Consider the following 23,579-nt stretch of genomic DNA (forward strand, 5'->3'; position numbering starts at 1 on the left):
TACAGGAAATATAATTATTATAATCAGACCTAGAGGTCGTAAACGTAAAAGTTACCAATATAGATCTTGGTAACGTTTTTTTAATTAACAAAAAACATTTCCGAATTCAGTTTGCAATTTAACCAACTTTACGTGTGTTTATTACACTTGAAACTTCTATGAGATTAAATTAAATACACCTTTTTCAAATAAAAGAACAGTTTTTGAAATTAGTTCACATGATATAAAAAATAATTATCCTCGAAAAACCAACATACGTGCATAGACCAGATTAGTAAGACGATTTCCCGATAGATGGGGCTGTGCACAAATATACTTAGTATAAGTACTTCTCTGATAACAATTCTTTCGCCTTTATAGCTACACGAGATAATTCAAAGTTTGCACGGAACCCTCGGTGCGCGAGTAAAACGAATTCGCACTTGTCCGGTTTTTTACTTATGTTGTTGTAGTATTTTTAGTGTAGTACACACGCCTGTAAATGTAATTAAATCTAAATGCAATATTTACCTAACATACCTACTCATAAATGTAGAAATTTTGTTAACATTCTTCAGATAAGGAAGAGCGATACATCCTGGCACAGGCTATATTAAAGCTATATTAAATATAAGCTTAAAGAAGGTTCCAATCACTAACTTTTAGATGATTACTGTGAAAATAAAATAATATTTTTTTATATCCGATACTATAGGTAATGTAAGATTTTCGTTCCTGTTCTTCCAAAATAAAGAACTTCCAGTTAATCAATAAGTTCCACATATCTTTTATCTACTCCGACAAATTTCAGGTAGAAAAAAATAAGTAGGAGGAACTTTTCAATAACTCCGGTTTGGCCTAGTCGGTAGTGACCCTGCCTACGAAGCTGATGGTCCCGGGTTCAAATCCTGGTAAGGGCATTTATTCGTGTGATGTGCATGGATATTTGTTCCTGAGTCATGGGTGTTTTCTATGTATTTAAGTATATATAAATATTTATATTATATATATATCGTTGTCTAAGTACCCTCAACACAAGCCTTATTGAGCTTACTGTGGGACTTAGTCAATTTGTGTAATAATGTCTTGTAATATTTATTTATATTTATTATTTATTTATTTATATATGTGGATTAAATGTGATACAAATCCAAATGGTAAATACTCACGAATATTCCAATTCACCTTACTAATCCATTAGAGATATTGCTTGCAGACTTTTATCATGCGAATGGTATCATGGAAAAGGTAGAACTTAGATTAAACAATGTCACAATGAGAAAATAAAAACTGTTGTAAATTTGATTGCGATGGACGAGATTGTTTCTATCTGTTGTGAAAGGGCCTTTTTATTCAAGTTGTAGTAATTAGTCTACGGGAGATTTATTTGATGTTTAATTTATCTTGTTATTGTATGTTTTTCACTGATTTTAAGCAAGACTTTAGCAAGCTTGCAGACACACTGCTGCATTATTCCCCAATTTGTTCCCTAAAGTAATATTAATTATTAAAATGTATTAACTTAAGAGACTCGATATTAGGCATGACATCGAACCTCTGTACAGTTATAGAAGATTTTCAATAAGCTAATGCATTAATAAACTTAAATAAAAAACATCACATTTGTTGCTTTCATAAATCAAATCTCGTAAAATAACAGAACATGCAAGCCAATGCATTCAGATACACTTGGAAAAGAACAGCATTTGCGGTGTTTGAGTGTGGTGGTGCAATCCGCAAAGGTGTATTGTTGCCGAATTACTGACATTTATTAATTGAAATTTAGTACGATAGTTGTACTTTTATTAAGATTAACTTAATTTGTTTTGTTTCAGAAATAAATGATGTAGGTAGACAATGTAGACATATATTATTCGTTCACATGTCACCCTGATTTAGCACCACGCGCGAAATGTCATAAGACGTAGGATAACTAAATCAAGTCCATGTAGCTCTTGAGACAATTCTAACTCAGCGCGAGGGATGTACACCCAAATAACAATAGTAAATAAATAACAGTATGTATAGATCGTATCATTCACGACGACGCGTGCCTTGACTCGTATTGTCATGTTATTAAAGGTTGAATTTAACAAATCTGCGCGTCATCGTGGATGACACGAACTATATACCTACATATACCTATACCTACGCTTGTTTTTTTATAAACGTATGGTGCCTATCAATCACTCCTGAATTTGCACTATTTAAAGTCCAACAAATTTTGTTGAGGTAATTGGCATCAAACTCGTTACTTTTTTAGCGTGCAATTTGATAAAAACGTAGGCCCTGGCCATGAAAAATAAACGCTACTTTTTGCTCACAAACTGTTATTATGAAAAGTCTCCAGAATTATAATAATTTGAAAATTTAAACGTGGGAACTTCCGTATGTGTAAGTCATTTTATGCCGTATTTGTATAATTTTGATTAACACCCTAAAAGGGAGTAAATGGGTAGTACATATTTTTTTGCATAAAATTATTATTTAGGCCAATAGACGCTACATGACATAGACATCATTTTATTGGTAATAAGGCATTACAATTCATAATTCTCAAACTTACTTGTACACATCTTATATCCAATATATTTAACTAAGTACCACGGTTACACTCACTTGAATTTATCGCCGCTATTGGCTACAAGTTCATCTTACATCGTTCATCTTATATCCATTATGATTATATCAATTTAAGATTACACTATTCTTTTTTTTTTTAATCTTATTTATTTTATAAGCCATACATCTTAAGATTAAGTCGGCTTATTACACTATTCTTAATAATCAATAAATTATTTTAAACGATAGAAGCTTAATATTATACATTTTCCATATCAGCGAGTAAAAATGGCTAAAGATTGAGTTTGATTTCCGATTATACTGAAATTCGTGTTTCTGCGAGAAACTTAAATATTACCCTGACATTATACTGTTTTTGGGTTTGTCAACTCCACTAAAGAACACCGTAGTATAATTTTAGATTATGCATCAGGGGAACGGTGTTCCGTTAGCTGAATAATATTAAATATCTTTAAGTATTGTAAACTGGTGTACTCCTCCCAGGGTTTAGTTTTGTCACCTGTAAATAAGAACTTGCTGTTATTTTCTTACTGTGCCATAAGTCGCAAACTTGCAGAAAAGTGCGGCAATTTACATTACTTCAGAGATATACGAAACACATTTTGTAATTATAAGGGGCCTTTAATAAATTTAGTTATTTTACGGGTTTACCGATTTATCTTTCTAGTGAAAATATGTATAAAATTAAACAAATCTTCACGTTTACTAAAATACGCAGATGGTAAACTTAATTTAGGGCCAAAATAAAAGAAATATCTACATTTATAAAATATGTAAATAGACTTTTGCTAAGTTAGATTAAATTTGTTTCAGCATTTACTAGATTTTTGTAGCTGGCCAACATTGAATTATGAATCTTTAGCCATTTAGGCTACAAAGCATGCCAAAAAAGGAAACATACATGTAACACTTTTCTCCCGCTAAAGTCCTACTTTTAAATAACTTTTGTTCATACTAAATGTACGAAGAACATTTTTTAGTTTTATTTGTGGATTGTCGCGGTCCCTAACCAAGGTTGGTCTCTAAGAAGCTTTTTCAGTGTCTCTAAGAAGATTTTCAGAGAGATATGGAATTGATTGGCATTAAGAATGTTTTTTTTTTTTGCGCAACATTGACGATTTGGTCTCTGACTGTGTATTTTTTCCAAATTCTGCAAATAAAAAAGTTAAGCAAGGTTTCCTCAACAAACAAGACATCAAAAATAATTTTGACCCAAGTATTGCGCATTAAGCAGGAAGGGTCGTTGTCAGTTATTCGTCGTTTTATTACGACATATTAAAATATTTTTGATCCTCTTTGGTGATATAATGAATAGCCTTATGAAAGAAAATCAATTATCTCTTTAGGTACGGTCGATTTTTTTAATACCTTTTTTATGCCTGATGGTAAGCAGACTCTGTAGCCCATGTACGCTACAACTCCAGAGGAGTTACATGCGCGTTGCCGACCCTAACAACCCTCCCTCCCCTCATTGAGCTCTGGCAACCTTACTCACCGGCAGGAACACAACAAAACACTATGAGTAGGGTCTAGTGTTATTTGGCTGCGGTTTTCTGTAAGGTTGAGGTACTTCCCCTGTTGGACTCTGCTCTAGATCTGAAATGACATCCGCTGTGCTGTGCCCTACCACACTAAGCTAGATGATATTCGCAATGCCCATACCTCTTGTGGACGTAGTCTATTGGACAATGGAAGTTTTCTTACTGTACTCGGTAATATTTCTCAGAACGGTGATTTGCTCTATGATTTTGTTTTAATACAAAATCTTTCTGCGAGTAACTAATACCTAAACCCATAATCTCGCGAGCCCTCTCTCTACATTAACTTAATCTATTATTCATCCAAACTAATGAAGAAACATTTTTGTTTTAATCTAGAAGGTACTACTAATTAAATCAACTTTGGTGTCAGCTGTTTCAAATCATAATTTTAATTAATTATTTAATTCAGTTTACTTTAGTGCCTAATCCCTTCGTTTGACTTGCAACTTTTATTTAAGTTGTTACCTTAGATCTCAAATTGTCTCAATTTATAAGTTGTTTATTTACAAGCATACCTACAAATGTTCATTCATTCATAAAATTGTCGTCCATTTTGCAGTGATAGGTTCATACAACAAATAAAGTCAGACCAAGATATGTCAGCAGCGATTTTGGCAGTGTAAGTAGTGCAACTGTTATTTCAAATGTCAAACTTCCATGAAATTATGACGTTTACTTAATACTCGCACGGGCTGGGTGCAAAAGGGGGTTACATCTCTTTGTATCTGCTGTATTGAACACATTCTAATGTGTTTCTAGTGTCTACTGTATAAGAGTAGGGTTTGCCTTTGTCTAGAAATTGACAATATGTATTTAATTTTTATTTTTCCCTTGTATCCTATCTTAAATTCATAACATTTCGTGTACCTACCGCCACCTGCAAAGTATATTACTAACACATTGACTTAAATGGCAACACTTACACATTCAAGTTGTGTTTAATGAATGTGATAGAGAGCCTTGTCACGTACTCAATGAGCCATTACTTGTAGGCACTATCAAAATTGGTTAAATGTGCCCATTCTTTTGAAGAATGGATAGATTTTGTGTATTGTTTTATAAGTGTGGTAGGCACCTGCGTAGCAAGGCTCGGAAACCGGTCTAATTTCCAAACCGTTGTCATGTACTTAGCGCAAAATCTTTTAATTTTGGTTTCGCTTATTAGGGTTCCGTAGCCAAATGGCAAAAAACGGAACCCTTATAGATTCGTCATGTCCGTCTGTCTGTCCGATTCTGTCACAGCCACTTTTTTCCGAAACTATAAAAGCTATACTGTTCAAACTTGGTAAGTAGATGTATTCTATGAACCGCATTATGATGTTCACACAAAAATAGAAAAAAAACAATAAATTTTGGGGGTTCCCCATACTTAGAACTGAAACTCAAAAAATCTTTTTTCATCAAACTCATACGTGTGGGGTATCTATGGATAGGTCTTTAAAAATGATATTGAGGTTTCTAATATCATTTTTTTCTAAACTGAAAAGTTTGCGCGAGAGACACTTCCAAAGTGGTAAAAAGTGTGTCCCCCCCCCCCCCGTAACTTCTAAAATAACAGAATGAAAAATCTAAAAAAAATATATGATATACATTGCCATGCAAACTTCCACCGAAAATTGGTTCGAACGAGATCTAGTAAGTAGTTTTTTTTTAATACGTCATAAAAATTAAAAAAAAAATTTTTTTTCATCAAACCCATACGTGTGGGGTATCTATGGATAGGTCTTCAAAAATGATATTTAGGTTTCTAATATCATTTTTTTCTAAACTGAATAGTTTGCGCGAGAGACACTTCCAAAGTGAAAAAATGTGTGTCCCCCCCCCCCCTGTAACTTCTAAAATAACAGAATGAAAAATCTAAAAAAAATATATGATATACATTGCCATGCAAACTTCCACCGAAAATTGGTTCGAACGAGATCTAGTAAGTAGTTTTTTTTTAATACGTCATAAAAATTAAAAAAAAAAAAATTTTTCATCAAACCCATACGTGTGGGGTATCTATGGATAGGTCTTCAAAAATGATATTAAGGTTTCTAATATCATTTTTTTCTAAACTGAATAGTTTGCGCGAGAGACACTTCCAAAGTGAAAAAATGTGTGTCCCCCCCCCTGTAACTTCTAAAATAACAGAATGAAAAATCTAAAAAAAATATATGATATACATTACCATGCAAACTTCCACCGAAAATTGGTTTGAACGAGATCTAGTGAATAGTTTTTTTTTAATACGTCAATAAATTAAAAAAAAACATTTTTTCATCAAACCCATACGTGTGGGGTATCTATGGATAGGTCTTCAAAAATGATATTTAGGTTTCTAACATCATTTTTTTCTAAACTGAATAGTTTGCGCGAGAGACAGTCCCAAAGTGGTAAAATGTGTGTCCAAAGTGGTAAAATGTTGAACAAGATCTAGCAAGTAGATTTTTTTTTTAATACGTCTTAAATGGTACGGAACCCTTCATGCGCGAGTCCGACTCGCACTTGGCCGCTTTTTTTTAAACCTATTTTTATAAGGACAGTTCTTGTCTAATTAACCGGTTTATAACAATAAAAACCGGTTTCTTCCTATGTGGGTGTCTATATTTACTTGGCGCACCACCAGGTCGGCCGGCCGTTTCGTCACTCGTCGAATAAACCGGTTTTTGTAGGTTACAATAAAGTTCTTAAAACGTTCGCGTTCTTATAAAAGTTCGGAGGAAAACCGAAATAAACCGGTATTTACCGGTGTTTTATAAACCGGTATTTACCGGTGTTTTATAAACCGGTATGTACCGGTGTTTTATAAACCGATATTTACCGGTGTTTTAAAAACCGGTTCCGAGCCTTATTGCGTAGTGCTAATATGTCTTCGCCAGTAATGCCAGCCAGGCATCGATGCAAGTTGGTCTAAAAATTAATATGGAGAAATCAAAGTGGATGAGCACTGCTGAAAAGGCAACCATTTCATTGGAAGGCAAAACGATGGAGAGAGTAAGCGATTATGTATATTTGGGTCAGAAAATAACGCTAGACGGTAACCCCTTGAATGCTGAAATTAGTAGGCGCATTCAATTGGGATGGGGCGCATTTGGCAAGCTGGACGATGTTTTCAGATCCAAGGTTTACACCCAATGCGTCCTCCCAGTAATTACCTACGCATGCGAGACATGGACGTTGACTGTCGGAAGGGTCCGCCAGTTAAAAAATTGGCATAGAGAGCTATGGAGCGCGCAATGCTCGGGAATGCCCTGCGAGACTGAATTCGGAATGTATACATTCGCCAACGCACAAAACTTACCGACATTGCTAAAAGAATTGCGAAGCTGAAGTGGGAATGGGCCGGCCATATATGTCGCAGGGATGATGATCGATGGGGGCAGCGAGTACTGTTCTGGAGACTTCAACTGGGAAGCCAAGGTGACGGAAAACTACGAGCCAGATGGTCGGACGATATCAGAAAGATGGCAGGGCCGACCTGGCATAGAACCGCTGCATACAGAACAACATGGAAATCCATGAAAAACGCATATATGCTGAGAAGAGAAGAGAATATGTCTTTGTCTAATATTATTGCAATTTTTTCCTAAAAGATGTTAAATAGGTAAAAGTAATTGGAGCTCAAGTGCTCTCTAAAGTGCTCTGTAAAGTGACTATAACGTATTCATAGAATGAACGTTTTACTTAGGACCTTAATAGAAGTGAACAATGTAATATTGTAAAGATTTATTATATTAGCAACCTTTATTGTCTTTGAAAGTAAGAAACGCAAAGCATTCGAATTATACTTCTTTGGACGTATTTTTTTTTATGCTTTATAATGAAAAAAAAAAAAAACTAGTTTAAATTACAAAACCGATGGGAACCCATCATAGTAAAAACCTTGAGGAAATTTGTTTGTGTGCTGAGTGACTACTTTAAGTGTCTAAATTGATGTATTTCCCGCGTAGCTATTTGGCCTAGATGACATTATAATTATTGTAAACGTCTAATGAGTTTTAAATGATGTGTTATAAAAAAATAATATTAATGAGATTTTTTTTTGTATACATCGTGGGCTGGTAAAACCCGACAGATCTTAACCAGGCATTCCTGATATCATAGGGAGCAAAAAATGTTATATTAATTTAGGTCAAATTCGCCAAAAAAAAATGTTTTGTCGAAAAAAAATGTTTTGCGTTTCCTGCTCACGACTCGTTATATTTCATTTTACATCTTGAAAAAAAAATTGAGAGTTTCTTTAAAACTTTAATGTTGGGCAGTAGGTATGTCTAATCCAAGTAACAAAGTGGTGTCGTAGCCAAAGAGATATTTTACACGAAATTATTAAGGAAACAAATTTTCATAAGAATTGTCATTATCTCTAAAACAAGACCGACTTCAGTAAACTTTGTACGACTTTTTAGTCTCTAAATGCGATCAATAATTAAATACACCTCTCAAATCTGTCTGGTTTTACCGGCCCACGGTGTATAAATCGGTAAGATTATAAAATCAATACGTTCGTTGATAATTTAGTGTCTTAATTTAATTAACCTTCGATCTTACAAAGTTGAAGTTATGAAACAATTTTTATTCTATGCACCTTAAGACTCTTTAGATTATTATGAATTGTATTCAACCTATTTATTACAGATATATATTTGCACAGGAACGAATGCCTAGTCGTTAATAATAATATAATATAAGGAATAACATGCATAGTCGTTTGTAAACAGGCAAGGAATGTGTTTGTAATATTACGAGTATACCCGTATGCTAGGCGTTCCTACTGTTCGTGCCTATAAAATACAAGTAGTTATTTTTACTTGACATAAATATGATAGGTATGAAAACTAATAACAGCACATGTGTGACGCGTATTTTATATTATGTAGGTATTTACGAGTAAAGTGATTCTTTATGGACCACTCGTAACTTATGAGAATTAACTGTTTTTTTTTTTCCATTTTGCCTCTTTACATAATTAGACTATGACCCCCCCCCCCCCCCCCCGGTAACAGTGGGGGGTGCCTTAACTCTGCTGCTTAGTACATATTTTTTGATTCTACTTGTATTAACTTTGACAGGGTAGACAAAACAATGCGAGAGCATAATGTTTAGTATATCTCATCAAAGGTTTTTACTCAAAAAGCAGTGAAGCTTAAATGTTCGTCAAAACATCGGATCGCCTCTCGCATTTTTAGCACACATATTTTCCCCACTTCTATTATCCTAAGTCAGTCAATCATAAAAACCGAAGCGTGAAAAGAAGGAAAAAAACGAAACTACGCTTTTTTCGGACTAGGCTGTGCGGATTACACAATAACGGATTTTACGGTATACAGGGTGTTATCTTAAAAGAGTGCTTATACATTTTTTTTAATTCACTTACAATTTGTTTTATTCTGTATATTACTGTGCAGACATTTGGGCTTACCCAAAATCAACAAGTCGAAGAAAAAATATTGTGTGCAACGGTTCATAGTTTCGGTTTCGAGATCCAACTTAACTTTTTAATTTAAACCCTTATTGTTTTGAAACTTCCATATAACTTCTAACTTTTGAAAAAAAAAATGCTACAAACTTAATGTGTTATTGTTATTTACAATATTATAATTAAATATTACCTAAAATTAAATATAAACAAGAACATTTTGTTTCTTATAATAAAATATTACTGAAGTACCTACATTCGTATGATTAAACTTATTATAAATTTAAAAGAGACAATAGCAAGAAGAAAAGCTATTTTAGTTTAGTAAAATTAGATCCATCCAGTCTTTTCGGATTCTTAAAAAAATATAGTAAAAATAGCAACCTGGAATTCATAATGGGGAGGAGTAATATTTGAGATTCAGATAATGCTTTGAGGCCTTATATGAAAAAATACCGAAAGAGATGGGTCTTAATATATAACTACATTAAAATGCTTATTAGCATTAACTCCGAATGACGGTACCTTTCAATTTGGACTGAAAGCATGGTGATGGGTCACCCTGGATTACACTGTACCCTGTGTGTACCTACTATGTAGGTACATATGTCTCTATAGCATGGGGCTCATTGTGTTAAAAGTAATGATGTGTCACGCTTGAGTTGACATGACATAGGATTTTCAGAAAACATTTTATGTTACAATATAGTATTATATAAAACTTAGAGAGGTTCGCGGGAAAGACGAATAAAACGTGAGAAAAAATTAAGTAATTAAGTTTTTACTATTTACAAGTGGCCAGAAATAGTAGAACTAACTGAACTAAGGGGATAATTGAAAGACAAATGTTTTAATTAATTATGGGTGTACACATCTTACTCAAAAATATGTCCCATAGCATCTTATGCCAGTGTAATAAGAGCGTAGTACCATATTTATGAGACGATTCTTTCGATACATATTTTTGCACTTGACTGTACACCTATTTTACTATAAAAATATATATTAAAATATCATGTAGATTTATTATGAAAATCGTAATAACAATCGCGGTTATGATATAGGTAACGGAAACAAATCATAACATGGACAACTGAAACCATTTCCGTGTAAGGTTATTCAAAAAGATAGATTTTATGGTATTAACTTTATTCAAAATTTTAACATTTGATAAGCCAGTTTTTTTTATTTATCATCAGGATGATTTTGTTATAACTGACCATAATCTAAAGGATATGTAAGGCATACTGAAGAACTTTTACTATGGGGCTAACCCTGACATCCCGAAAAAAAAATCTGCTCTTTCATAAAAAAGTTGTTAAGTATGACCCTCTGAGTATGGTCAATTGGTCAGACATAACAAGATCACCCTGTATATCTATACACTACTAGCGTTTTTAAGTTCCACTACAAGGCCTGCGACTAAAATATAACACGAGTCAAACGACCGACTTCTTTTGATCCGATTCAAAAATGATGCTTGTTGATGGCATAATTATGAACGACTCATATTTTAGAAAAAAATCTTATTCATTTGAACTCTCACATTTCCGAGTTATTACATTTTCATAAATAACGTTTAAATATAGCGTATCTAATAGGCGTAACAACAATGTTTTCAAACGTATAAAAACATTTCCGGCTGGGAAATGGACAACGTAGCGTGACCGATCGAGATGACACTCAACCGGACGTGGGACCTTGAACTTGTAGTAGACTGATTTACCTCGGATCAGTGCAGTTTACAGTCCATTGCTTCTTTTTTATATTTAGCTTTTCTTCTATTGAAGTACAGTATGAAGAAATTAGCAACTCACATATTAAGCTAAAGGCTTGTGACGACGACGCTTGTGAAAAGACGACGATATAAAATTTAAACTGGGGCCCATTTATCGAAAGGTATTAGACTAATAATATTAGTCAACGAATGGCCCATTTCTCGAAAGGTATGACTCTAATATTATTAGTGTGTTGCCATGATAATATACGACTTGACAGTTCGTGGACTAATATTATGTTCGAGAAATGGGCCCCTGTTAGAGAAATGGGCCCCACATAGAACACGAATCCTATTTGTGATAAACATTTTATAATATATGTGAATATTAAAACTACCTTTCAAATTCAATTCAACCCCATTACCTCCAGTATTATAAGCAGAGTTACAACGACTAAGAGTAAAAGTATATATAGTACCTAGTTTGAATATAATCCCAGTTTCCGATAATTTTTATTAAGATTATTCCAGCAGTCTGAGACTATTTTTCCATTATGTGATGTTGTTCATTATTCGCCATGGATAAAATAGTGTATCATACCTATTTAAAACAAACAAGCAAGTTCCTGAAAACTAGTTTGAATATTTAATTAAAAATAATACAGATATGCTAAAAAAACAATCGATTCATTTGCATGAAAAATGATCTTTACCTGGAGTTTTTACGCACTCGTTAACAATGCATTAAACTCATTGTTTTTTTTTTCATATATAAAATATCAACTGGACCAGCCAAAATATATGGAACAGCTAAATTCGTTTTTTGCGCTTTCGGGATTGATCCCATAGTAAAAGTTACTCACTTCAGTATGACCTATATATTCACTCCGTATATTATTGCGGGTGAATAAAAGAACATCGTGTATCAGTAGTTTTACCAATGACAAATGTCAGTCAAATAAATAGATAATTTTGAATACTTCATCAAGCATCTTAATTGGAATTAAGATCCGTGTAGAACAAAATTCAAGTGAAAATTTGACAACGTGAATCCTATTTAATTTAAAATGTAATCAATTATCCTAGATCTAACAATATAATTACTCGTATCAAATCAAATTAAATTCCATTCGATTTCATTCCACATGACACGACATCGTCACTCCGCGCGCTCCGTAATTAATTTAAATTGGATTGCGAATTTTGTCGAGCACTTGACCTTGTACTAAACTAGTTGCTTTCGAGCGCTTGGCAGAGTACACTCGCATGGGATTGAAATGCATACGCTTAGCACTTCATATAGGTTAAAAATATTATTTTTTACGACAATTATAAGTAGGTACTTGCTTTTGCTAGCGACTTGGTCCGCGCGAATTTCATCTCGTTCATTTCCACTTTCATTTTTCTGCCTTATACCTAAACCTACTTGGAACAGGTGGAACTATTAAGATGAAAGTGGAGGGCCCGCGAGAAATCGCCTTATCATACAAACGTAGTCCTCATTTTCCTCTCTGGATAGTAACATTATTGAAAATATTTTGACAAAATTTGTTGTATATCGACCACTGCCATGCCCCTACGTTTGTTTTTTTTTTTTTCAACTATTATAAGAGATTAGAGGAGCCTTTAACAATTTGTAAGAAATCAGTTTTTCGCTCCTATTTTTGAAAATAATTAAAAAATCTAAAAAATTCAAACGTAGCATAGCGTCAAATCATGTAAAAATATTTTCCATAATATCAATAACCAGAGACGAAAAAGCAAAAAGCACAAAAACATTTGTATAAGATAATATTATGTTTTTTTTTTCTCACACATTCTCCAAAGGACTCTTATGGACCAAGGCATGTATAGTTCCCGGGGGAGTTATGGATTGTGAAAAAAAGCTGTTACTCTTTTTTCTTAAAAATAATACCTTTTTTTCAATTGTGTTACTAATTCATACGAACCAAGTGAGTATAAACGAGTTTCACTTTTAAAATACTGACGTTTTTACGATTTTTCTCAAAATTGCAATGAAAAGTTGACACGACTTTCTTCAAATTAGGTCCGAAAATACTACATATCCGGTGCGATGAGTGAAGTTGATAAGGAAAGGAATTTCATACAGCTTTACGAACCTACGGCCCGATGATGTTTAAGATCTTGGAAAGATCCTTAAAAGATCGATACCTAAACGACATGACAAAATTGACGTTTATTTCGATTCCGCTGTGATCCAATTAAGATCTGTCTACGATATTTATAACGTCAAATCACTGTCACCATTGGTTGCACGAATCGAGCTGCTTTTGTCAATTATACGACATACAAACGATATCTAAATGAGTACTTATCTAAACCAGAACTTATCAATATCGTACCTCATGCTTCGAATCGGGCCGCTAGGCCTGTAATTCAACCTTCTTTTGTATTTAAACGTCGAATTGTGTCACGTCTTGGCATTCAATTATAAAAAAACCTATAAGCAAAATTCTGCTACAATGCTTTTTCTTTTTTGTGTTTTTTTTTTCTTATTAATTCAGGGTCATCAAAATGGGAACGAAAATTTGATTATTTTTGCGCTACGACGCACGGTTTAGGAGATACAGCCCTAGAGAGATTTCTGCATGTCTGAAAAAAAATCATCCCCTTTAGAAAACGCCAAAGTAAAAGTAAAAAAAAAAAACACAAAAAAGGGGAAAAAAGCGTACCTAATGGCGTGCGTGCATCGTAGCGCCAAAATAATCAAATTTTTGTTCTCCTTCAATACCCCACGCACTGAATAACCTATCACATGCTTAGCCTGTCAACGAATGACAATATGCCGGAGAAATATTTGAAATGTCACCGTATTTAAGAATTATTTCGCTTTAATATTTATTTTTATCGCAAGGGTGATGAAATACATTGTGTGTAACTCCGGGGGTAAGAATATTGCAAACTCGGGTCCGTAATGCCCTCCAGGCTGCGGCTGTCCTGTACACTACAAAGTTTGCATTAAAAGTGAAACTGATAGTTAAACCGACTGTACTAGAGAAGGTCAGTGACATTGATTGCTTATTAATTCGAAAATAAGGAATAGAGAGGTCCGCATTTCGTTTCGGCAAGGTCGCAGGTTGAAATCCATGCGGAACTTATACGAGATATCCAAACAGCTCGCCCTGTGGCATTTCAATATCTGGATGCATGTGGAGGAGGAATCCCAGCTGCAATATAAGAGGATGCCACAGAGGCGGAACGGAAAGAGTAACATATCCCAATAAAAATAAAGCACTAAGGCGCATAGCACACTGCATCTGATTTTTTTGTTATACTACGTCGGTGGCAAACAAGCATACGGCCCGCCTGATGGTAAGCAGTCTCCGTAGCCTATGTACGCCTGCAACTCCAGAGGAGTTACATGCGCGTTGCTGACCCTAACCCCCCCCCCCCCCCCTCTTCGTTGAGCTCTAGCAACCTTACTCACCGGCAGGAACACAACATTATGAGTAGGGTCTAGTGTTATTTGGCTGCGGTTTTCTGCAAGGTGGAGGTACTTTCCCAGTTGGGCTCTGCTCTAGATCTGGAATGACATCCACTGTGCTGTGCTCTACCACACAAAGCGAGATGACATTCACAATGCCCATACCTCTCTTTTGGCCGTAGTTTATGGACGTACCCGGGTCTAAAATTTTCGAGATGCGAGCGGGATGTTGCTATAAAACGCGCATAGCGTTGTCTCGCTCACACTTCGGAGCGACGTGCCATGAGCTTATGCGGTGAGCCATGCGTGCTCAGGATTGCGGAAATAATTGTTGCTAAATTATTTAAAAAAAAGTCGAATAATCCGATCAAAAATAATTTTGCACAACTTTAGAGGCAATTTTCATAATATTTACTTATAGCTATTGTGCAAAAATTCATACAAACTTTTAATGGTGCGTTTTAGACCTATATTCGTGTTTTTTTTTGTTCGTGTTCATATATCGTTTGTATGTCGTATTCGTGTTCTATGGAACGAAAGTTGTTTAATCTGATTTCGAATCGATGTAGTGACCAGAGAGAATCCTCAAGATTGCTATTCATATTTTTGACAACGCATCGCTACGATTTTTCGAATCTCTGCTGGTTGAACCCACGGCACCTTGATTTTATAAATAATAGTTTTTTTTTTTACTAATTGATCCTGATTTTTACTTTTACAAATAACTTTTTTGTAACTTATTATAGATCGTCTTATTCACGACGATTCGTGCCTTGACTCGTATAGTCATGTTACGTTAATAAATCTGCGCGCTACACTCTGTTAGTTCACATGTCTGTGACAGACGATGCTGTTTGCCATTTAAGTAGATCCGCTCTTCCATCGCCACTCGGCGCATCAGTTTATTGCGAATTAAACGGCTCCTAGCGACTAGGTAGTGACTGCCTATAAAGCAGGAGGTCCCGGGTTCTAATCCTGGTAAGGGCATTAATTTGTATGTTTATCACAGATATTTGTTCCTAAGCTTTGATCAAAAAAAGATAAAAGATAAAGACATTAGGGTTCCGTACCCAAAGGGTCAAACGGGACCCTATTATTGAGACTCCGCTGTCCGTCCTGCCATTCGTCCGTCTGTCACCAGGCTGTATCTCATGAACCGTGATAGTTAGCCAGTTGAAATTTCTATAGATTATGTATTTCTATTGCCGCTGTAACAACAAATAGGTACTAAAAACAGAATAAAATAAATATTTAAGGGGGCTCCCATACAAAAAAGTGATTTTTAGATAGGTAATGGTTCCTTCGTACGCGAGTCCGACTCGCACTTGGCCGATTTTTTAATTTTACTGCATAAAAACGATTACTTTTCTCTATTTCAAACTTTACTGTGCTAATTTGAAAGGAACGAGTAATAACTATTTCTAATCTAACGGACAATAAATATGTACATATTGCATAAATACGAGTCGGGCCTCCGGTTCCATTAAGACCCGCACAAGAAAAAGAAATCAAGAACATAGTGAGTGGCAGAATACGTGAAATCTTGAGCGTTGCGAGGGTTTATAGGTTCTGTTGAACAACTTTGCTGCTGAGTGAAACACGATATTTTTCACCAAATCATGCAACGTGAGAAAAAAATATTCACTGTTAAACGTTACAAATCGGCTATGATATAATAAGTATTTGAAATTACTTATCCAATAATCACTTAAAATCCCATCCTAAAACTCAGAATTTGCATTGTATTACTTTGCACTCTAGAGAACAAAATGCAACTTTTCTCCCTGATTTCAAAGAATAAAGTTTTCAAGCGGGTGTGTTGAAGAACTGCGGACTGGTAAGACACGTTTCGTGTCTGGTTTTTATTTAAAAAGTAGGTAAATGAAAACAGGGTCAACGACATAGCTTGTACTTACTTGTTACAGTGTGAAGTTCACGAGTCAAGATTCCAACAAAGGTCAGGAAATGCCGGAGTTAAGGTAATTGGTTAAACAACGTTTTTGAACTATCAAAATACTAGTACAATATTTAATTCAGATAAAAGGCCAGGAATCGCCCATAATGAGCGTAGGATATTGTGTGTAGTCTGCATAGATGTTATTCTTATGTTACTCGTGCTAGAGATCCGTTTTAAAAGAATTAACAAAGACTCTTTTCATGTGTGTACCTCAGAACTCCGACATTCCTAAACTGTTTTTTGGTTTTCGTACCCAAAGGGTTAAAATTGGACCCAATTACTAAGACTCCACTGTCCGACCTGTCCGTCTGTCTGTCTTTCTATCTATCTGTCTTTCTGTCTGTCTGTTTGTCTGTCTGTCTGTATGTCTGTCATCAGGCTGTATCTCATGAACCGTGACAGTCGTAAGATTCACAGATGATGTATTTTTGTTACCGCAATATCAACAAATACTAAAAACAGAATAATATAAATATTTAAGTGGGGCTCCGATACTACAAACATATTTTTTTTGTCGTTTTTTACGTTATGGTACGGAATCATTCTTGCGCGAGTCCGACTCGCACTTAGCGGGTTTTTTATTTTATTTATTATTACAGATTCGTCCCACTTTTGTAGAAATGCGTGTTTAGATTGATGCATTAAAAAATAGGAAATTTACTTTTATTTAACCATTCGTTTGCGATCAAAACCTGACAGTTTTTTGAAGTTGAAACGTTTATAAAAAACAGTGTTTTTTAGGGTTCCGCACCCAAAGGGGCCCTATTACTAAGACTTCGCTGTCCTTCCGTCCGTCCGTCTATCACCAGGCTGTATCTCATGAACCGTGGTAGCTAGACAGTTGAAATTTTCACAGATGATGTATTTCTGTTGCCGCTATAACAACTCGGTGGGCGAGTCCGACTCGCACTTGTCCGGTTTCTTTTTGTATCAATTTTCAAGCGACGCTCATAAAAGAGCTTACTGGTGTTATCCTAGGCATGTTTGGAATTTAAGTCACGATTTATTTATTTACAAATATACAAATGGCGGACTTAATGCCTTAAGGCATTCTCTACCAGACACGATCTTGAAAGGTGACGTAGCAGCACTAGCAGCAGTGGAAAACGATCGATGTCAGCTTGAAATTCCTAGAAAAACTACTTATTAAGTACGAAGTGTTTGAGAGGTACAGAAGTAAATAATTATAATCCTTGAGATAAAATAGGACAGCTTTTGGATATTATATCTGAAGTGCTGGGATTCCAGTATCGATGATAATGATAACATCAATCTGTAACGTTGCCTTGTCAGTGAGTTCAAGTGTTTCATAGTAGGTAAGTATTTGTTTAAGTTTTAGGGATTCATGCCCAAAGGTGACGAAAGGTGACAATAATATATTACGATACAAGTGCGAAAAATAGGAAATTCGAAACGAGTGGCGATAAATTATTTATAGCAAATCGACACGAGTTGCGAATCACCCAGTTGCCAATCATGTATCGTACAACGTTTTACAGTACATGTAGCCCTTTAAATTTTTGACATACTTAGTTAGGTACGTAAAGTGCTCATTATCGCACTAGTGCGGTAAAGTAACGCCATATGTACTGTAAACACTATTACTAACCTGCCTTTCTGCCTCTCTGGCACAAAGTTATGTTCCATGAACTAATAAATAAACTAGAATTTATATAGAGTGAGTATATATATTGCTGCTATAAAAAGAAACAAAATATATATAATAAATAACAAAAATGTAGTTGCATACTAAAATTACAATTAAGGAGCCCCATACAAGAAACATACATAAACTGTCTTTGTTAACTTTATAATATAACAGTCGTGGTTTGACAGCTTATTATTATGAACGTAACAAAAATACTATTTCCACGTTTATTTGAGAAAACTATGTAAAATGCTTACCCACAACATTTTATAAAATATCACAAAAAGTATTTTTATTTTATTTATGAATAAAATGATGAAATAGGTATATTGTTAATAAAATGAATCGACTTGACCAAAAAATTTGAAGCTGGCACAACTGAGGTACACTTGACCCGAATAAAAAAAAGTATTACAAAACTCATTCATTCATCTAATCAATATTTGCATTGCAAATGCACACGTCCTACATAATGTCAACGATATAGTTACTCCCTCACTAAGAGACCTCTTATCTGATTTACCTAATGGAGGAAAATTGATCTTTAAGTCCAAGAACTAACAGCGAAATTTAATGACTTACAAAGTGTCAAATAAGAGGTTATGAAACTTGGTTGCTGACAAGTACCTTGTATCGACAATCAATACTTTGTGTATTTGATAAATCATATCAGTTGAAGTATTTTGCTTGTATAAAGTCAAGGGCCGTATTTGCGTTATTTTCATGACGTATTATAATATATACGGTTATAAGTATTTTGAGTTATTGAATGTTATTTGAACCTGGTATACCTGGTATACTCTGACAAGAGTAAGACAACATAAATGAAGAGGATAGGGGAGTGATCATTCATACAAACGTACTCGACGGTTTCCTTCGTGTTTTTTGACCCTAAAGCACTGATTTTTTTAACACAGATTACTTAATACCTACTCGTATAATCATTATCTGTCGGACTGTTTTGCTTTTTTTTTTTTTTTAAACTCTATTAGAGTTCGTCAAACATTGCCTAAAAGGGTCTAAGAGCATCGGCCGCAAAGAGATGCGTGGTATTCAAATGTAATATCAATTAACCCAAAAGCAAAACAATCCGACACAGATAATTTTATTATCATTTAGATTTAAAAAATTTCGTAACGATTGTTTAAGTTTTGGAGAAAGACACAGTTGCGTATGAAACCTCAATTGTTGAGATTTTTACGCAGGAGTTTTCGTCCAAGCTGCAGTTGCCTTTATCGCACTAATTTTAGGACCGCCTCCGTCAACGCGACAGAGCATTTAGGTACCTAAAATTCTCAAAGCTCAGTTCCATTATCTTAAGCAGCAACATCTCTCGTGACTGTATAACCCAATACGGGACCAACATTTGCGACTGCAGTTGTGACAATTGAATCAGGGTGCCATATTAGCGGGGGAATCTGGATTATTGTGTCTGTACCGTGCGCGTTTTTGGGTTAGTTCTTGGAACCAGGCGTTGTCGTAGGTTTCCCGATGGTACTCCATTACACATAGTTTTGATCGCGATCTGACGTTAGCTCCTCCCTATTGATATCAAAGCGACCATGTTGCGTTTCATGCACTACTAGGCCAACGGATTTTTCTACTAGCTGAACATATTGAAAATAGACTTATTTAAAATGAACCCGTGTCAAGAAGGTAAAGAAGGCTTTAATAATAAAAAAATGACATGAGTTTAAGAAAATGTCAGAATGTATATATTTATTAGTTATTTAAGAAATCCGTCGCCAACATCGTTGTCTGGATTACTTCTATCTTCTTTTCAAGTGAGTTTATTGGCATACAACTTGTATCCTCCTTGCTATTATGTTACAAACATTACATTATTTACACTTATACTAAATTCTCCAGTAGGTAACTACGATAGTGATAGTACAGTAACGTCTGAAAATATCGATGCGAAAAATGTGCCAAAAGGGTGAATCAACTTTTAATGTTCAACATCAAACGTACAGAGTCCCTGATCGATATTACAAAATCAAAAATCAAAATCAAAACGTTTATTCTGTAAATAGGCTTAAGCTAGCACTTTCACATGTCATCTTATAACTATATATATATTCTATTTTAACATAAATGCATCCTTATCTTCTAAGAATTCCTTAAAAGTATAATAAGCTTTTTGTAAAAGCTGTCGTTTCACAATTGACTTGAATTTATTCATTGACTATTTCGTTAAGTTAGATGGTAACTTATTATAAAAGCGCACACTGTTCCCCATAAACGACATATTATTTACTCTATTTAAACGGAATCTTGGAATCACCAATTTATTTTTATTTCTAGTATTATAATTGTGTATGTCACTATTCAATTTAAACATTTCAATATTTTTTCTTACATACATTATATTTTCGTAAATATATTGGGAAGCAACAGTGAGAATATTGATTTCTTTAAATTTCTCTCTAAGAGACACTCTTGTGCCTATATTATATATGTTACGTACAGCACGTTTCTGTAAAACAAAGATTGAATTAATGTCAGCGGCTTTGCCCCATAATAAAATGCCGTAAGACATGACGCTATGGAAATATCCAAAATACACCAGCCGTGCTGTCTCAACATCTGTAAGTTGACGGATCCTTTTAACTGCGTATGCTGCTGAACTTAGTCTACCTGCCAGTGTACCTGAGAGTGTAGACAAATTTATATAAAGGTAATGAGCTTTATTTGCATTCCATTCTGTTCCCAGTAATATTACGTAACATTTCATCACGAAACATTGAATTGTTTTTTACAATTTACCCGGTTTTTAATGGTTGTCCGAAAGACCAAAAGGTGGTTTTCATAGTACGTCAAATTGTCCCTTTGCGACGGTGCACCATAAAACTTTGAATCATGAAAAAAAAATACTATTGTGGGATTGATATACATACACATAATCATTTTTATGGATAATAAGTATCATCAATAAAACACCGATTTCTTATATTTGTACTAAACCGTTAATGAATTTCTTGCGTTTTAATTTTGTTCCTTGAAATTATCCGCGTCATGCAGGTCCATCGGACAACCATAAATTAGTTACGGAATCTAAATGTAGACGGCGCAGTAAGGCACTTGACAACAAGTTTAATTTCCTGGTAATCTGATAGGTCTAGCCACCATTTTGAATACACAACACTCGCGGCGTCAGTCGGTCGGGTACTGTTGGTGAGTGCGGGGTGGTTTTATTGTCTGTCCATCGGACCACCGGCACAAATTCGTAAGTACTTAATATATTTGAATAAATTATGTCGTACTAGATTCTGTTATATGTATATGTTACGGTAAGGGAGAAATAAAACACAACAAATCATTAATTTTTATTGTACGGTTCAAAGTTTTAGAAAAGTCCCTCGGACAACTGATTTGGTTATCCTTGGGACATTTTGGTTGTCCGTTAGACAAAAACGATGTGTTAAGATTTTTAATAGGGTAAATACATGTGATAAGATGTTAAATAGGGTAAATACCCAGTCTTTGACCTTTCGCTTTGACATAAGGTTAATTTTAAGATATCAACAATTACATTTTTTTTTCAATCACGGGGATCTTTACCTTAATTAAATAACTTGCTTACACGTATTTCATGTAAATAAAACTGTCTGTATAAAACGATTTTTATTTTAGGGGTCTAACAACAACTGTTGGTCTCCATTAGTCTAAGATTTTTTAAAGATTAGTCTCTGAATATGACTCGTATTGTGATCTTTAATTATAAAAAAGAGACTGTCAAAGACTGCACTAAGTATAAAAAATGTTAACTAGTTGATTTATGAAGCAAATCTTATATTTTTTATAAAGTTGTTGATTTTTAAGAATTCTGATAATATTTCTGTTGTTCGGTGTGCTGAAATATTAAAACTGCTTTCTAATACTTCAATAAATTTGTTTTATTTAGTACCTTCCTTAAGATTGTAGGCTCTAAAATGTCCTTTGGACAACCAGATATGTCCTTGGGACAACTACGTTGTCCCTGAATTGAAAACCACTTATTGTTATTTTTTTCTTTTTAACATCAAGAATAATTCATATTGTTTTAAAAATACAATAGCACCATACAAAACCAAGTAGCAGGAGGAATTTTGTTACATTACTATTACTATATAGCGTTTTAATTGAAAAGTTCCGATCCTGTGAAGCCACAGTTGTCCTGGGGACATGATAAGGGGACATATTGTGAAATTCAGGGCGATATTGCCATATTCATAGATAAAACATGAAACTATATTGTTTAATCAATGTAGGTAAAATAACTGTTTTCACAATAATTGATGTCTGGTTTGTTAAAAAAATAATTTTAAATAGTTGTCCAGGGGACAGCAGATTTAGGGTGGTGAACTTTTATTAGTAAAATTCACTAAATTCGCAAAAAAAGTGTTCTGCTCTATACATAATCATAAATTATAGAAAATTATCTTTTAAATAAAATAATGAAATATGGAATATAAGAAAAAAAAATATAAGTCCATAATTTCATCATGTGGATATTTAAAAGTTGATTCACCCAAAAATATGTATACACTACCTTAATATATGTGCAATAAAGTCGTGTATACATATTTTTGGCACTTTGTTCGTATCGATATTTTCAGACATGACCGTACCTACAACACTAATCGATTCATTTGCTTTGACAGAAAAAACCACAAGAATCTTTACTTCTTTATATTTTATTCATTGTTAATATTACTTATCTCCCATTATTTATTTTATAATTTATCATAAATAAGACGCAGTTGAAGTTTTTATCAATCCATACCTTTGAGCGTCTGAGCGTGTTTCGTCTTAACAGAATGTGGAATTACATCCTCTGATTGATCGTTTTATACCTAATTTGCTGACGTCACACTTAAAGTGGTACGGATTTGCTGAGTCAACCCTGAGCCAGATTGATGAGGCTCTAAATACAGTGGTCGCACTCGCAAGTATTAGTACGTCCAGATTACGAAGACCCACATTTCTTTGAGCTACCTTTAAGGTAATGACTTGCTTTAGACTGAACCATTAATTATTCTAAATGTTGATGAATATTAATAGGCAGTATTACACTTTAACCCATTTTATATGTGAGGTTTGGTCAATGAAATTTAAAAGAGAACTAAGGTAAGGTTTTGAGGCACGTCCTTGAAAATCTCCCAATTCATATAGGAAAGCACCGTCCTCCACCTTACGGAAGATCATAATAGTTAATCATGTGAATACCAGTTTTTATCTTTGTGTGTATTGCTAACCTCTACCCGCGACTTCCTTTAAATTTGAAATAATTTAACTGAAAGTTCTATATTTCCTCTACGCCGCCACGCCG

At 34.3% G+C, this 23,579-nt stretch overlaps 1 protein-coding gene across 1 annotated transcript in view; it reads right to left on the minus strand.

Moving 5' to 3' along the window:
• The window catches only part of LOC133524081 (putative inorganic phosphate cotransporter), a 62,208-nt gene that overhangs the window by 30,679 nt on the left and 7,950 nt on the right, over positions 1 to 23,579 (minus strand). The window lies entirely within an intron of this gene.

The sequence above is a fragment of the Cydia pomonella genome, chromosome 13, assembly GCF_033807575.1.
Source record: "Cydia pomonella isolate Wapato2018A chromosome 13, ilCydPomo1, whole genome shotgun sequence".
NCBI classification, from domain to species: domain Eukaryota; kingdom Metazoa; phylum Arthropoda; class Insecta; order Lepidoptera; family Tortricidae; genus Cydia; species Cydia pomonella.